This window comes from Myotis davidii, unplaced genomic scaffold (assembly GCF_000327345.1).
Source record: "Myotis davidii unplaced genomic scaffold, ASM32734v1 scaffold837, whole genome shotgun sequence".
Lineage (NCBI taxonomy): Eukaryota > Metazoa > Chordata > Mammalia > Chiroptera > Vespertilionidae > Myotis > Myotis davidii.
Window position 1 is genome coordinate 807,722 of NW_006291728.1, and position 5,248 is coordinate 812,969.

Below are 5,248 nucleotides of genomic sequence, written 5' to 3' on the forward strand. Positions count from 1 at the left end.
CGTTACACAGCAGTACTGATGTGTTTAAGCCTAAGAATACCGGAAGCAAAACCTGAGAAAATTGCAAGGAGAAAGAAAGAAATTCACTATTATAGTTTTCTATATCCCTCTTTTAGTAATTGATAGATCAAGGAGGCAGAAAATTAGTAAAGATATAGTAAAGAACAGAACTATCAATAAGCTGGATTTACCTCACATTTATAAAATATTCCATTCAACAACAGCAGAATATATATTCTTCTCAAATTGACATAGAATATTCAACAAGATAGACCATATTTGGGGCCATAAAACACACCTGAACAATGTTTAAAACAATAGAAATATTATAAAGTATTTTTAGACCACAATAAAATTAAACCAGAAATCAATTACCAAAAGATAGCTGGTAGATCTCCAAATATTTGAAAGTTAAACAATGCACTTCTATTTTGCACATGAAGCAAAAAAGAACTCTCTAAAAATTTAAGTATATACTGAATAAATACGAAAATACACCCCATTAAAATTTGAGAGATGCAGCAAAATCAATTTTGAGAGGGAAGTTTATAGCATCAAATGGATGTATTAGAAAATAACAAAATTAAAAAATTAATTATGTATTTTTTACTTTAGGACCTCTAGAGAAAGAAGGGCAGTTTAAGCTTAAAGCAAGAAGAAAAATAGATAAAGTTCAGAGCAGAAATCAATAAAATTAAAAATAGGCAAACAGTAGAAAAAAGCAAGTAAACAAAAACTAGTTCGTTGAAAATATTAATAAATCGGTAAATCTCTACCTAGGCTAGCCAAGAAAAAAGAGAGAAGACATAAATGGATATTAAAATGATAATAAAGGCATACTATAAATTTTATTTATGTGCACAAATTTGATAATTTAGATGAAGAGAACAAATTCCTCAAAATATACAACTATAACTCACAAGGAGGAAAGATCAACTCAGTAGCTCTATATCTAGTAAGAAAGTAAACAAATAATTTAAAACCTTCTAAAAACATAATCACCAGGGTCAGATAATTTTACTGGTGAATTCTATCAAATATTAAACACAGAAATGATACCAATTTTACATAATATATTTCAGAAAATAGAAGCAGAGGAAACATGTCCTAACTCATTCTATCAAATCACCATTATTCTAATACCAATGCCAGATAAAGACATATCAAGAAAGGGAAATAAGCAAAGGAAAATAAGTGTGTATGAAAAGATACTCCACATTATTTGTTGTTAAGGAATTGAAAATTAAGAATAATGAGATATCATTTCAAGCCCATTAGAATGGTTAAAATAAAATAAAATAAAATAACACAAAAGACAACAACTGACATTTACAACTATGGGAGAAGTTGTAGACCAAGAACTTTCATTCATTCTTGGTCAGAATGTAAAATGAAACCACTGCTTGGGAAGAAAATTTGGCAGTTTCTTTTAAAACTAGACATAATCTTACCATATGATCAGCAGTTACACTCTTAGGTACTTACCAAATTGATTCAAAAACTTATGTTCATGAATAAAACTGCACACATGCTTAGAGTAGCTTTATTCGTAATCACCAAAAACTAGAAGAAAAAAAGAAGTCCTTTAATAGGTGAATGGACTGCCAACTGCGATACATGGAATATTTTACAGTGATAAAAGAAATGAGCTCTCTGACCATGAAAAGACATGGATGACTATTAAATGCATTTTTCTAAGTGAAAGAAGCCAATCTGCCTTGCTAGTGTGACTCAGTGGTTGTGGCATGGACCCATGAACCAGGAGCTCATGGTTCATTCCTGGTTAGGGCACTTGCCCAGGTTGTGGTCTGGACCCCCAGTAGGGGGCATGCAGGAGGCAGCCAATCTATGATTCTCTTTGATTGTTGATGTTTCCATCTCTCTCTCCTTATCCCTTCCTCTCTCTGAAATCAATAAAAACATATATATATGCCATCTGTAAAAGCTACACATATATATGGTTCTAATTTTTTGACATACTAAAAAAGGCAGTGTTGAAGCAAAGTAAGCAAATTCATTAAGAATACACTTGGCATAAAGCACAAGTGGGCAAGTCAGGTCGCCTGAGTGCACTGCCTGATGGGGGTTCAAGAATTTTATACATATTCCCCTTATAGGTTTCCAAGGTGCCCTGAGGGATAGACTAGATTTCAAAGTCCCTCTTTCACACTGTGTGGCTTTCCCCAGAATTTATGAGAACATCTGGTGATTTATCTTGACAAGTCCCAAGACTACTGACTTCTTTGTTTAATGGGTGAGATAAGCTTCCTCTTTTTTCCCTATTTCTCCCCTTCCCCTCCCCCTGCCTTAGTCACTATCTATATACCATCCAAATGCTTTTGGGGTTTTTATTATTTGTCCCCCAGACTTCATCTGTCCTTAGGTTTTGTTGGCACAAATGGCATTAATTGGGTCTTTGTTCCCTATTTTCCCAGGCCAGGGTGATTTAAGCTATGTATTCTGTGGTTAGAGAGAAGAGGTATAAACTATTTGCTCCGTGTCCTTGGTTGGGGAAGATAAAGTTTTGCGATTCACAAGCTGGCTGTAAGCTGCCCAAACTGTTTGGCCTTGTTTAATTTTATTGTTTCAGTTTCCCCATTCCACTTGCTCAGGAATTTTCCTAGCTTCTTACTATCCTGCCACAAGGTGAATTACAGGAAACTTTTTTTGTTTTTTAGGACACTGAAACTCTTTTGTATGATACTGTAATGGTGTATCTAAAACATTAAACATTTGTCAAAAGCTAACCAATTGTTATAGTGCAAAGTGTAATCCTTAATGCATGGATTCCAGAATGGAATGCAAAAAGTGGCAAAATAATCTAAATGTATTATAAATGTATTTTAAAACCTCCCTGAAGAAGGTAAATAAATGTACTGCTGACCTAAAGGGTGAGGCAAAAGTAGGTTTCCACTGTGAGTCTGAAAAACACAGAACTTTTTCTGGTATTATTATTTATTAATTATTGCTTTATTTTCCATATGAACAACTATAAACCTACTTTTGCCCTATCCTGTAAGTAACTTTGGAAATGAGTGGAGTTTGTAAGACTAAAGGCAAAAGGAACTGCACATAAAACTGTACTTTACTTGATGAAGAGTTTTCCCACTAGTTATCAATTCTAATACTGCAATACATGTATTCTGGAATTTAACAAGTCAGTAAATGGATGGTTGATGGTGGGAGTCAGGTTTCTCATTGTTTGAGCGGGAATTTATAGGTAAACAAAAGAATAGTCTAAAATGATCCAAACTGTAGTAGATTAGAATCAGTATTATGATGGAGGCATCAGTAGTTTAACATATATAACATAATTAGTAGTTTATTAGTTATAAAATAATCTATAAAATAATTAGAATACATGCATATAGTTCCTTACTCTGGCCTATAGCCAATAGCACACAGTAGCAATTAGCACACACAAATTTTGATTTCTGAGACCATTCCCCAGTAACAGCAAAAAGTCTTCTTGATGAAATGGTTGATTATAAGCCTGGGGCAGAACATATATAGATGATGTGGAACACCTTTTTGTATAAAAAACTAAGGAAGTTCTCATAACATAAAGTGAATAAAAGCAAAAGAAAACCACATTAAGGGTGTGAGGAGCACTGAAAGTTACACTAGAGCCAATGGAAAGGACACCCAATGGGTGAAATTTCAAAATTTTTTTGAGGAACAAATATATCAAAGTCTAAAATAAAGCTCCAAGAATTCATATGGTATAAACGATTGAATAAATAAATAAATGGGGAGAATAGACAAATCTTCCACCCAAATAATGCTAAATAATTTATGTAGATACTCCACCTTTAAGGATTCATAGCATAAGTCCCCACCCTTAGATTTGGGCTGTTAATAGTGACTTTCTTACAAAGGCTACACACAGTACAGGAAGGGAGAGAAGCATGGTTAACTTTAAAGTGGAGAAACCAGAGAGACACTATGTTAAGCCAGACGATCTAGTTAAGCCAGGCGATGATCATGGCACTTTACCTCTGTGGTCTTCCAACCAAAAACACCTAACCCCAGGCCAATAGCTAATAAAAATATCAGACAAATCCACATTGGAGGACATTCTATAAAATATCTGACCAGTATTTCTCAAAACTGTCAAGGTCAGCAAAATAAAGAAAAAGAAATGAAGGAAGAAAAAATGAAGGAAGGAAGGAAAGAAACTAAGAGAAAGAGAGAGAGAGAGAGAGAGAGAGAGAGAGAGAGAAAGATCTGAAGCATTGTCATAGCCAAAGGCGACAAGAGAACTAATTGTAATGTGATATCCTGGATGGGATCTTTGAAGAGAAAATGACAGTAGATGAAAACAAAATCTAAATACAGGTTTGTTAATGCAAAAACATTCAAACCTGTAAAGAGTTTTCGTGAGTTTATTTGAGCCAAACCGTCAACAATTGACGGGAAGCAGAATCTCAATGGATTGGGATAATGCTCCAGAGAATGGCGGTTTTTCTCCTATTTTTATACATTGCAATCAAAGGAGGATATGTAAATGGGTTACATTAAATCTATTGGTGATAGACTAGAGAGGTGGGAGAAAGCAAAGCCGGGAGGGGGTGGGGAGGAAGGGGGATCTCTGGGATTGGATAAAAACTAAAATGATAAACACATAATTCTTTTACTTAGGTGGGTAAGGGATAGTTAGCAGTCAACAATTAACATGATAACAATAACATAGAAGGAATTTGTGGGATCTGCCCTGCGCCCAGGGCACTTGATTGTGCCCTGAGAAGTTAAAAAAAGAGGGATGTTTCAAGTTACCCTGACATTTCAAGGATATGTTATCTTACCTGCAAAAGACAATAGGCTCAGTTAAGCTAAGGATTGACCTTGTTAGGGAAGAGACCGGCCTAGGACATGACTACCCACCATAACTGCTTTTAGTTAAAGTTTTAATTTCAGACCATCCTTATGGTTACATATAGGCCTGCCCAGAACTTGTCAGGTTAGCATGTGGCCCCTTTCATCCACAGGCTTGATATTAAATCGATAAAATTGTTCCATATTGATTAATTAATTATAACAAATGTACCATTCTAATGTAAGATGTTAGTAATAGGGGAGTCTGTGTGTGGGGTATAAAGGAAGTCTGTGTTTTTTCATAATTTTGTAAATCAACGATTCTAAAATAAAGTTTATTTATTTATTTATAAATATGGACTTTATAGATAAGACCAATTCAAAATTGGTCAGATGCCACACGCCAGAGGCTTCCAGAACCACAGGGATGAAA